The following is a 13696-nucleotide window of genomic DNA, read 5'->3' on the forward strand; positions in this document are numbered from 1 at the left end:
CCATGCTCATTGCAGGCAATCAATAAATGTTTGTTGACTTGAAAGACAATAGTTAAGGCTTTAATTTATCTAACACAAGTCACTGAGTAACAGTCATTATCTACTTCATTTGTGTTGGTGAACACTGACATTTAAGGATGTTCTGTTGATACACACACCAGGACCTCCCAAACAGGAACACAGCCCTGCTCTCAAGCTTGACAGGGCTGTCTTTACCATCTGGTGCTCTCAATCCCAGAAAATCCTCCTTCTTGCCAAACATAGTCATTATAACCTAGTGCACATTTTGGGGGCACTAAAATGTTGACTTTGAAGTTCAACAAAAGCCATTTTAGTTGCTTTATTTCTATGTTCTCTTTAAAGACACTACTCTGCAGTTAGCAAAATCCTGCTCAGATTGATAACTGCTGTCATGCTCTCCAATCTTGAGCATCCCCACCCCATACTACTCTGAGGGGGTGGAAAACTGTTGTGAGAATTTTTTCCTGAAAGGTAGGGCCTTCAGGGTATTTACACTGTATGTACATAAAATAGATTTTTATGTATGTGAAATCTAGTGTATATACACAGTAGAAATTCTTTAAGTAATCTCCATATACTGTAATTGAAACCTAAGTCATACTTAATAGTCACAACTAGTAAATTGCTCTCTAGAAAATACAAATGCAACTGCATCTTCAGTTGTATTTAGGCTTACCAAGAATTGATTAAATTTGTTTCCAAACTTTTTCATTTCACTGGTACTTGCTATTGTGAGTTATATAGTGTTACTATATATCTGATGAAATGTAAGTGAGAAAACAAAATGATGTGGTCTAAAAATATATCAGATGCTTTAAAATAAGAACAAGTAGCTAACAAGTAATTTCTATTAAATTGTTTATGGGGAACAAAAATGTAAAAGACTGGAGAAAATTATAAAAATCTGGAAATTTTTTTGCCTCACAACTTCTTCAGATGTGAATTTAAGCTTTAGCTCCAGTTTTTACATAAATCAAAACTAGAAATATTATATAATATATTATGGATGTGGTTTATGTAAAAGAAGAAATTTAATTAATGGAGCCATGTCAAAAAACATACCTCGAACCTACATAAAAAAAAACTGGTGAATGAAAATAGTTTTATATGTTCTTAGCCAAAATAAAAGATTTCTGTTATGTTAGTACTATTTTTAATGAATCTGTTCTTAAACATTTTTCAATTAATCAACTACCTATAGATCCCATTCACAAGGAATCAAAGCTACTGTATTTTGGTCCTAAATAAACTTATTTCACCCTCTTCCACGAAAAATGCAAACCAATAAAAAGTCTTCTTCTCCTTTTTTCTTTCAGAAGAAAGATGCTCTTTCACAGCATCATTCCATTCATTTGATGGTCAGTTTTGCAAACTACCACCCACCTGGTTGCTCAAACCAAAACCTTTGAGTTGTCCTTAATACACTGCTTTCCTCATCACTTATATCTAATCCATTAACAAAATTATTAATTCAGCTTCTAAGATATAAATCATTTCACTTCTCTACACTGGATTATAAAGGGCAAGGGGGAGAAAGGTTCAAAATGAAGATGTAGGTGGGGCTGGTCATGAATGGTCTTATAGGTCATGGCAAGTAGTCTGAATTTTGTTCCAAATATAATGAGAAACTATTGGATTACCCTAATTATTTTGTGGAGAAATAATTATGAGAGGGTCCAGAAATGGGAACATGGGGAAAACAGTGGGCTACACAGACATAGTCTACAATGGTGGTTAATGTTGTATAGTAAATTTAGTAAAAATTTAATAACACTTGGCATATATTCTAAAGATTGAGTCAACAGAACCTTCTGAATATGGGGAGCATAAATGAAAGAGAATGATTGTGCACACAATCTAGGTGTTTTAACCCTACATCTGGTTGAAAAGAGAAGCCATTTAATAAGAATGAAGAGGGCAAGAATGAAGAAGAACAAGCTTGGTGGTGTAGGGGTAGCAAGAGTAGGACATGTAGGATTAAGAATTCTGTTGCCATATCTCAAGGGATTAAATAAGCAGTTGAATATATGACTGCAGTTCAAAAAAGTTGGAGTTATAAATTTAGAAATCAGGATATATGTGGTATATAAAGCCACATGAATAGGTGAAATTACCAAGAGAAAATTCATATTTAGAACTACATAAGAAAAAGCCAAAAGAAAGAGTTGGCAAAGGAGATTGAGGATAATAGATGGAAATTTAGGAACCTTTGGTATCTGGAAATCTAAGAGTTTCAAGGAGGGGAGAGATGTCAATAAAAGCTGAGAGAGAAAATAAAATAAAGTCAGAATTGAACGTTGGTTTGGTAAGATGGAAGGTGTTGGTGAGGTCACCAACACCTCGGGAAAGGAGACTACGGTGGAGTGAAAGAGAAAAATACTCCTTTGCATGGCTTACAAACAGAAAGGGAGGTAGGAAACAGAAGCATCAATAATACACAGCTCCTGCTTTACAGACTGTGAAGCTCTTGGTAATATTTGGATCAACAATTCTAAGGAACCCACCATTATGGGTAAAAAAGACCCATATCAATATTATCATCATCAACAACACGGACTTTGGCAAGTATACCACCACTGGACATCTCACCTGCAAGTGTAGGGGTATTGATAAGAGAACCATGAAAAGTTTGAGAAGGCAGCAGCAGAGATGGGCAAAGGCTTTTTCAAGTATGCCTGGGTGCTGGACAAAATGAAGGCAGAAAGAGAGTGTGGCTTCACCATGAAATCTCACTGTGGAAGTCTGAGACAACCAAATACGACATCACCATCATTGATGCCCCAGGCCACAGGTACTCAATCAAGAACATGATCACTGGCTCATCCCAGGTGACTGTGCTGTGGTCATTGTGGCCAACAACATGGGAATATCTGAAGTAGGCCTCTTGAAGTATAGGCAGATCTGCAAATACACTACTGGCCTACACAGTGGGTGTGAAGCCACTCATCATTGCTGTCAACAAGACGGACTCCACCAAGCCCACCCACAGTGCTGCATGCTTCCACAAGATCACCAAGGATGTGAGAGCCTACATCAAGAAGATCAGCTATAATTCGGCTTCCATGGCCTTCAGGCCCATCTCAGGCTAGCATAGTCTAGCATCCACATGCCCATGTTCAAGAGCTGGAAGGTCAAGAGGAAGGAGGGAAATGCCACAGGGATGACTTTCCTGGACGCTCTGGACTCCATTTTCCCACCCATTCAACTGGTCAATGAGCCCCGAGGCTGCCTCTGCAAGACGTGCACATGATTGGAAATATTGGCCCTGTGTCTGTGGACTTTCTGGAAACTAGATTCCTGAAACTTGGGATGGAGGTCACCTTTGCCCCACCAAGCTCACCTCAGAGGTCAAGGCTGGGTAGATGCACCAGGAGACCCTGCCTGAGGCCCTTCCAGATGACAGGTGGACTTCAGTGTGAAGAATTTATCTATGAAGGACATTCATCATGGAAATATGGCTGGAATGACCCCTCCCCCACCAGATGGAGGCTGGTAACTTTATGACACAAGTGATTGTCTTGACACAATAGTTGGAAGATCCACCCTAACTATTTCCCAATCAGCCCACATCTTCTGCAAGCTTGCTGAGCTGTGGGAAAAGATTGACTGATGCTCAGGCAAGAAACTGGAGGGAACTCCAAGACCCTGAAGTCAGGCCATTGTGCAGATGCACAGATAGTCCCCAGCTAGGGCATATGTGTGGAAATGTTCTCTGGGTACCCACCTCTAGGCCATTGTGATGTGTGGGACATGAGACAAATAGTGGTCACTGGAGTCATCGAGGCAGTGGATAAGAAGTCATCCTCAGCAAGAAAGGTCACCAAGTCAGCAGTAAAGGCCAGAAAGAAACAAAGTATGACCCCTGAAGTTTCCTCAGCAATCTCACTACAAAAATTATTTAATACTCTATGCATTCACTGAGTAAGATTAATAAAAATTAATTGTCAAAAAAATAGACCACTTCTTTGCATGTGGCTGTCCAGTTTTCTCAGCACCATTTATTGAAGAGACAATGCTTGCCCTCTTGAATGATCTTGCCTATTTTGTCATAAATTAATTCCTCTTTAAATATTACATACCATTTAAATTTGCTAAGAAAGCAGAATTTAAATGCTCTCACTCCCTTCCCCAGATAAAAGATAAATATGTTAGGAGATGAACATGTTAATTAATTAGATGGCTGAAAATTCTTTTACTATGTATATGCACATCAAATCACCACATTGTACACTTTAAATATCTTACAGTTTTACATGGCAATTATATTTCAATGAAGTTGATATTAAAGAATCAACAACTCTTGTAGAGAGTTTTGCTATAAAGGAGGGCAGAGAAATAAGGTAGGGGGTAGAGGAACACATGAAGTCAGAGAAGATGGTTTATTTTTAAGATGGGATTATTACATGGTGCCCTTGAGTAGAAAAGAGAAGACTGGCTTCCGTGTACAAGGAGATAACTTGACCTCAGGAAGGATAAAGACACCTTATCCTTGTGCACAAATGGGAAGAAAGAATATGTGGATATAAATCTATAAATCTGGCTGATAGATTTTTATAACAGAAAGATGAATTGTTTCTCTTTTGTGAATTGTGATGAAAGTGAGAAGAGAAAAGGGGCTGCTGGTACTCTGAGGAAAGAGAAGGTGGATCAGAGACTAACATGCTATTGCCAGGCAGTATTGTATCTACTTGATGTCTCTGAACATACTTTTAAGTAGAAACAAATCAATTCATAAATGTGTTTTCCTCCACTACATGCAAGAATCATATTTATTGTATATATTTATTATTTTTATTACATACTGTATATCTCGACTAGATTATAATCTTTAAAATATATCACTGCTGCCTCTACTTCTAAGACCTTTATTCACACTATCTGGCATGTAGTTGGTATTTCATTAATATGTGTTGACTGAATAATTCAGTATCCACAAGTATTCAAAATATGCTTAAAATTTAACTCATTTTTATCTTGCAGTTAACTCTTCCATGTCCACATCTGTTCCTCTACTTTTTATTATATCACAGCTTATCCAACAAATTTCCCAATCCAGATATTTGGAAATCATCCTCTGACCTCCCTCATTTCATTCTCCATGACCCAACAATCAAGTTCAGTCAACTCTGCCATTTAAATATTTCTTGGAGCTCTTCAGTGTTCTCTTTCCTGTAGCCAATTTCCTGGTCAGGTCGCCATCGCCTCACCTGGATTACTGGAAAAGCATCATACCAGCTCTCCCAACTTTCATTTAACCCTCAGGTCCATTCTCCACATCTCTGAAACAGTATAAATCTTACTATGTCCTCCACAGCATTAAACTTTCCATTGATTCTTCAGCAAAGTCTTCAGGGTAAAATTCTTTTTTATGATTTATGACACTTTCTTAATCTGGCCTAGAACTCTAGTTGGCAAATTAAGCTAAGTTCAATTCTCTAATTAGCAGATCTCTATCAGCTCTTGGGTCTCTTTATGTACTTTTCCCTCCACCTGGAATATTCTCTTCACCATCTACTTCTACTCATCCTCTCTTTCTCAGTTTAGAAGTCACTTCCTCTCAGCAGTCTTCCCTCAATCATGACATTGGTTAGGTACTCCTCTTAAATGCTTCCAAAGCTCCCTATGCATGCTGTAGTTCTGTAAAATTCCTTTGCAGCATTGCCTTTATCCCAAACCCAGAAGTAACAAATGTTTACAGGGTAGTCTTATGGTTCTTGTAATGAATGTATCCCTCTATTCCTCTCCACAGTCCCTTAGAAATAAAGAACAAAAAAATGAAGGGAAAAAGAGGTGCTTATTTGCTGAAGGAAAAGAATCATTTCTACCCGAATGCCTCCAGAAGTGGCAAGACAGGTCTGAGCAATTCTGTGATCATGGGGTAATGAAAAAAAATGATGAGCACAATCTCTGTATTGCCTTTTTTCAAACATAAATTAGAATTTTCTCAGACAATTTGTAATCTGGGAACTGCTTGATATTATTTTGTTCTTCTTAGGAGTGAATCTCAAAGTATTTGTGTTTTGAATTTCTCTTGGGTATTTTTAATAACTAGCATTCATTTAAAATACTTAAGCAAATACTTGGGAAAGTGAGAAGTATAATTTTCATCTCTTCATGATGACTTCACAAGCATTATAGTAAGTTACAGGAAGTAAGAAGATAAACCATTCTAAAAAGTCAAAGTAGCATGACTTGTAGCAAAAGATCTGATTAATTTTAAGTGAACAAACACAAACTAACCACTACAATTCTGCAGCAAACAAAATCACATGCCTAGATTTAGAGGAAAAACTTACCAGTTTTCCCATTTGTGCCAAATATTTTGGCTATGAATTTTCAAGACAGAGGTAGAATGGTGATGACTAGAAACCATGATGGTTTCTAGTCATATTCAAAAGGTATAGGAATAGATGAGATGAAAGAAAGCAAAAAGGGGCCTCATGAATAAAATCAAAGCCTAAATTGAAATCACATGGCATTTAACCACATCTCATCCTCTATCTATGGCAACCCATTCCAGTACTCTTACCTGGAAAATCCCATGGATGCAGGAGCCTAGTAGGCTGTAGTCCATGGGGTTGTGAAGAGTTGGACAGGACTGAGAGACTTCACTTTCACTTTTCACTTTCATGCATTGGAGAAGGAAATGGCAACCCACTCCAGTGTTCTTTCCTGGAGAATCCCAGGGACGGGGGAGCCTGGTCGGCTGCCGTCTATGGGGTCGCACAGAGTCAGACATGACTGAACTGACTTAGCAGCAGCAGCAGCAGCATCCTCTATCTAAAATGTCACTCTGAGTCTAATAATTTTTAAAGTAGCTTATGACTGTATTTCTTAGGGTACAATTATATAAGCTATATATGAAACACATCATACAAAGATAAGCACAACATGGGGGGTTTGTCATCTTCATTAAACAAGCAGGCAGTCATTATATTTTAATCTACTCATTAGTAGACAGAAAACAAAATAGCTGCTCATGGAATTAATCTGTTAAATAAAGTCTTACAAAAAATATCACTCTAACAAATTGTATATGTGGTTGATCCTTTTGACCTCTATACATTATTAAATAATGTGTTATCTTTGGCAGTGTTTATTCCCATTGTACTTGCTTATGTTTTCACCATTAACTCATTAATTGCAAATCCCTGAGCTCAAGAAATTCTTTTGAGAAATAGTGTATACCAAGTTATAAGCATACTGTGTCTCAAGTCAGGATGATTATAAGCTCACTTTTTTTTTTAATTAATTTTATTTTATTTTTAAACTTTACATAATTGTATTAGTTTTGCCAAACATCAAAATGAATCCACCACAGGTATACTTTTTAAAAATATTTCTACAGAACTACATTCCATCAAGACAGTTAAGATAGGGTTGCCAGATTTAACACACAAAAATGCAGGATATCACTTAATGGTGGATTTAAGTGACACATTATAAATGACAAAATTTTTTTTTAGTATAAATATGTCCTGTGCAATTTGGGGGGAAGTATATTGAAGATTAAAAAGTATTCATTGTTTATCTGAGATTCAAATTTAAATGGGTCTCCTGTATTTTATCTGGCAAACTTAGAACTAAAACTTAGCCAAGGATAACCTCCATCAGATGACTCAATTTCTCTGGTATAGATCGCCACATCTAATGTCATTATCCAAGGGACAGGGTGGTCATAAGTGACAACTGAAGGTTAATTAACAGCTAATTATTGGTTGAACTGACAAGTCAATATTTCAATTCACCACTATAATAGCCATTTTAATCAATACAGATTTTTTAAGGAATTTTAAACAAATATGATTTTACAATCCTTTCCCTCTAGCAACCTAAAAACTCAATGGTGCTTATCTCATTTTCCTTGTGAGATTATCTCCAATCGTTAAGTTAAACATAAACTTTTGTTAAGTTAAAAATATAAACTCAAACTCTATGAAAGTCAACATAAAAGGTAAGGCAGTATATTTTTAATGACAAATAATTTGCTTGTATGTTTTAAATTTAATTAAAACTGAATTTACTATGTTGCCTCCCAAATCCATTTTTCTCTTTTTCTTCTCCCTGAATAACAGCATGGCCCTGTCTGATGGCCAAGTCAGAAATCTGAGTCATTCTCAATCCCCTTCATACAACCCACATATTTAAAAAAAAAACAAACACAAAAAACACTTATTGAGTATTTACTGTATTTACCAAGATTATCATATTAAGTATTTACCATATCACTGTAATAAATTTTAACCTTCACTCTCTTGACTGTCAGAACAACCCAGTGAGATAGGAACTATCATGACTCGCTCTACAGATAAGAAACTGAAGCATAAAGAGGATTACGGTTCAGATTCAAACAGGTGAGGAGGAAGAGAGCCAGGACTAAAATCTAGGTTCATTTTAATCACTATGTTAACTCCACATATCCAACTGGTCACCACGGTCTGTCAATTCTCCTTCCAAAATATTTTTCAAATCCTTTCTCTTCACCCTGTCCCACCTTGGTTTAGGCCCTCATTGGTCCTCTTAACTGGCCTACAATCTTCAGTTATTTGTTTCATAAAAAAACTACCACAAGTTGGCTCCCTTAAACAACAGAAATTGATTGCCTCAGTTCTGGAGAGCAAATGTCCAAAATTACTGTCACAGCAGAGCTGGTTCTTCCTGAGGGCTATGAGGGAACTATCTGTTCGAGGCCTCTCTCCTTGACTTGGAGACGGCCATCTTCTCCCTGCGCCTCTTCACATCATCTTCCCTCTGTGCACATCTGTTTCTGTGTCCAAATTTCCCTATGTTAGAAGAACACCAATCATACTGGGTTAGGGAACCACTTGACTTCACTATGTTTTCATCATAACTAATTACATTGGCAGTGACACTCTATTTCCAAACAAGGTTACAATCTGAGGGGTTAGGAGTTAGAAAATCAACTGTCTTTTTTGAAAGAGGACACAGTTCAACTCATAACAGATCTCTTTTAACCTGCTCTTCAGTCCCACCAAAGTGCTTTTGCTAACATTCAAATCTAATCCTGTTATTTCCTTATTTTCAAAGAGAAGACAGCCTCCAGAATAAAAGGCCAAATTTGGGAATGGGGAGATAACAGAATTTTTTACTATCCATTCTGTGCTTGCCATTCCATCTTTATCTCTTGCCACCTCTTAGTCTCTTTGCTCAGCCCTTGAACTTTAAAGTTCCAGATAGACAATAAACCTGGTCATTGGACTGTGAACTTCTTGAGGGCAGACATGGTATCTTAATCATCTTTATAGATACAGCACTTGGCACAGAGCCTTTGGCAAGGCAGTGAGGTCTAAATGTCTACAACACGTGTGTAAATGATGCTTACTACACCACAGGAAAAATGGACCATTCAGCCCAAGGAGAGAAAAAGAACCTCTTTGAGCCTGATGTGTACTATAGCAGCTAAGAGCAGAGAAAAGCATGGCATAAAATGTTTGTAGAATATATGTTGTAAAGTACATGTTGTTAAAGTGCTAGGGTTCACAGTGAAGTCCACAAAAATACTTATAAAGGTTAAATATACATGTTGTCAAAGCACCTTGAGTCAATTTTGGACAAAATTAATATTTTATCTTTTTAATATAATCATAAAACTTTTAGCAGCCTTTGGGAACATTAAGCATAAATCCAGTTGAAATAAATTTGACAGGTAAGATGTCATTTCTTGGTTCTATTCATTTGTGTTGCCAAATAAATATCCTATACTATATTGATGCCATCGCCACCTAATTTGCTATGTAACATCATCTAACAAATAATTAAATAGCTCATGTTTAGTCTATTCTATAATACTGCAGGTTTTTAGGAAGATATTATATGTCATAAAACTGGGAAGTTCCTATTTTGTGAACTGTTATATGGCAATCCCACTTGACAAGACATAAATATGACCTATTCAACCCACTCATTTAATGAGTGACGTTTAATTTCAAACATCAAGTAATCCTTTAGGGATCTGTATCTACCCCAGGGGTGACTCTAACTTGCCCTGCTTGGGTTAGGTGCACATCCCTGAACCAATCACTGTGCCCAATGAGTTTGTGAATGGCAGCTTCACCAGAAGAACAAACTAGGGAAGCCAGGTGGACAAAACATGAGGGAAAGACAGTGGAGCACATAGAAGAAACGTAATGGAGAACCAGAGGCTCTACAACCATCTGGGTAGACTCCATTCCTCCCTCACAAAATTAAAAACAAGTCCAGTTGCAATTCTCTTTGAACCAATAAGAAACAACATAGAAATCTGCTTATCTAAATGATAAACATTCTACTTCTTTATGGAGGTGAATAGTGTTTGTCTGGAAGAGAAAGTCTGTGTGACTCCTTCCAAACACATAGGACTTCAGTGCCTTCAGAAGAAAAATTGGGAGAATTTTCTCAAAGTGAGGCTTTGGCATTTTTTAAATCACAACACCAAGAATCAGCTGATGACTTTCTGCTCCCAATGACTACAAACAAGGTGAACTTTGATTCTTTTTCAAATATCTACTAATACCTGCCAGATAAAATCCAAACCCTTTAGCAGCTTTCAGTAAAAACATTGAGTGTGCCTCTAGCTTCATCTCCTCTACCCCGTAAATGAGCCCTGATCTACAGCAATACAATGTCTATGAATCACCATGTACTTCCATGTTTTATACCATTAGTAATATTGGTAATCTTTATTAAGCACCTACTATGTGCCAGGCACTATTCAGGTGCTGGAGACATAGCAATGACCAAGACAAACCCTTGCCCTCATGAAGCTTACTTTCCAGTGTATGTCTTGGAGATGGGGGGTGGAGGTTGGTAATCATTATGTAACTAAATAAAGATCCTGGCTGGGGTAAGAGGTAACTTTAGAAAGGGTGGTCAGGAGGTGACCTGAACCACCTCAAAGAATCTCTGTGAAAATATCTGTGCTTGGCACTGGGCCTGGGAATCATATACCTTTATCATGAATCCTCCCAGTGATTCTTGTTCAGACTGCACAGCACAGACCTCAAATTCAAGCCTGACCAGTTCCTCAGCCCCAGTCTTAGTCTTTAAGTCCTTTCATTCTGATTGAAATGCTCTTTCTGACACTCTTAGACAGACTCTTCCTTAAGGTCAGTTCAAGGCCATTTCTTACTCATAAAGGTAATCCCCCATTCTTGCTCAAGGCCTGGGACATTGACAATACTTAAGAATTGTTTATGGAACAAATGCTGTTTGGCTACAGAATTAAATAGAAGTGTTATGACTGCTCAAGACTCAATCCTGATGAGAGACGCTGCTACTGGGAATGCGGAAACAATCAAAGACCATGGGAAAAAAGATCTTGGGTCCTTCTCTGGAGATGAGTGGTGACATTAAGACTGGAGAGATCTTTACTGTGCTCAGAAGTATACAAAGGTGGCCACTACTGAAAGTAAAAATGACTTTTTAAAAATATTTTTTTAAAACTTCAGCTATCTGGGTACTTTAAAGTTTTCTAAAACTAGCATTACCAAAAGATTCAATGGGAACGACATTTTCCCCTTCTGCACCTAGAGTAGAAGTAATTTCCTGCCTTGAGCATTTTGTTCCTACATATTTCCACATTGATACAGATGCTTTGTTTATAGAACTATTTAATTAGCAAGACCTTTATTTTTTTTTTTTCAGGAAAATCTCATGCTTAGGAAAAGGAACTTTTAAGTAGTGCTGGAAATTTTTATTTTTAAAAATGGGAGTTGAAGTGCATGGCATAGAGGATGTTGTAAAACAGGCAGTGCATCATTACCACCACCTACTCAAAGCAATTTTAACTATAATCTCTGTATTTGGGTAGTTCATCTAATTAACAAGCTGGTATTACTATAAAGATGAGATTGCCATGTTATTTGAAGTGGTTTTTAACAGTCTTTAAGTGCCAACCACTCAATTTATTAACAGTTTATTCTACCTTAAGTGAAGGAAATTACATAATTATTGTGAGCCTAGAAATGAGAAGAAATATATACATATATTTTATCATTACGTATAAAGAATGCCAAAATTAAAGTTTTTAAATACAAGTAAAATTCCTTAACATGCATATTAACAGTTTGATGCCACTGGGTTTTTTGGGTGTGTAACCATCTTCCTTACATACTTTTGTTCAACTTTTAGCTTGATGTGATCTAACAAAAATAGCACCAAAGAAGAACAAAACATATTTTGGAAGCAGAATAAGAAGCGGTTTAAAATGTGAACCTTAAAATCAGATTGGCTGTCTTCGAATCCTGGCTCTACCACTTACCAGTGCAAAGAACTTAATTAAGTCTTGGTCTTTCTGTGCACCTTTTCTCACCTCTAAAATACAGATCTTAATAGTGATAATAGGGCTCAACTATGGGGTTGCTGTGAGAATTAATGATTTAATACATGTAAAGCACCAGAACACTCAGAAAATATTAACTATCATTCATTCAGTCTAGCCTTCCCTGTAATAACGTACTTCCCCAAGATAATATTTCACAGGATGATTTCCCTATATTTCCAAGCATTAGGAGCTTTTTTCCAACTCTAAAAATTTCTCAGAACATATCATGATAGCAGTTTTATATTTTTATCCACTACATGAGAATGTGAAAATCATAAAATTTATTCTGGATTTACTCATAATTTTAAACAAATGAGTATTTTTCTCTACCATAAGGTACTCAGAGGTGGCCTTGGATGATCTTGTAGCATGAAAGGGTTAAATGGTCTAAGTTGGGGAAGAAAGGTCATCATGATAGAGCTTCACAATTTGACATTTACCATCTGCTCCCATCTGAACAGGTTATTTCAACTAGCTATATTTTGATTGATTTGACAGGGAAAGGTTGCTATTATCATTCCCAAATATGGATTCCTGAAGAGCTCTGGGTAAAATTATTTATTCATTCATTCATTTATTTGATAAAATGTTATTAAAGGTGCCTACATATTGGGCAGTATGTTTAGAGCCAAGAGAATGCCTCTCAAGTGTCAGAGGTCTACTTTTTTTTCACAGACAAGATGAGGAAATGGGTACCCAGGGCTCAGGAAAGAAGAAAACAGGGAAATGAGTAAGGGTAAAAGAAAAAGGCAGACTCAGTTCCTCTGATTCTCAGTTCAATGATCATCCTAAAACTTGAACCTGTTTCATAGTGTAATAAACTCACCCCCAGCAAAGGGGAAGGATATTTGTCCTTGAATGCCAATTCTCAGGATAGAATCTAGAATGGAGTTGGTATTTAGTAGTGAATGAATGATGGATGTATGTACAGATGATTAATGAATAGGTGAATAGATGGATGGGCCTTTGGGAATGGTTAAAGATTTCTTAGTTTTAATCTCCCCAATTTTTTCTTTGGATTAAAAAATAAATGCTTTACAGCCAGTTCTCCTGGGAAATGTAGAAAGATACTTTAAAAGTTTTTTGGAAGATTAAAAAGGAAGATACATAGTAGAATGAAGGGAATGAATGGATAAATGACATATCACCTCAGGCAGTTTACTTAGAGAAGTCATGCTTACCGAGATTGACATTAGAATCTTATAAGTGTCCACTGCCCAAATCTCTGCTTTCCCCCCTCCCTTTACCAGCATCTCACCTTCTCATTTTAAAACTATGTATTTTTTCTCTTAATTTAACCCAGTTAGTGACCCACACCAAATTATAAAAACTACTTTGACATCATAAACACTC

General features: G+C 36.8%; 1 long non-coding RNA gene across 7 annotated transcripts in view; it reads right to left on the bottom strand.

The window, feature by feature from the left end:
- The window catches only part of LOC112585561, a 385559-nt gene that overhangs the window by 231686 nt on the left and 140177 nt on the right, over positions 1–13696 (bottom strand). The gene's annotated exons all lie outside the window — the stretch shown is intronic.

The sequence above is a fragment of the Bubalus bubalis genome, chromosome 1 (assembly GCF_019923935.1).
Source record: "Bubalus bubalis isolate 160015118507 breed Murrah chromosome 1, NDDB_SH_1, whole genome shotgun sequence".
Taxonomy (NCBI): Eukaryota; Metazoa; Chordata; class Mammalia; order Artiodactyla; family Bovidae; genus Bubalus; species Bubalus bubalis.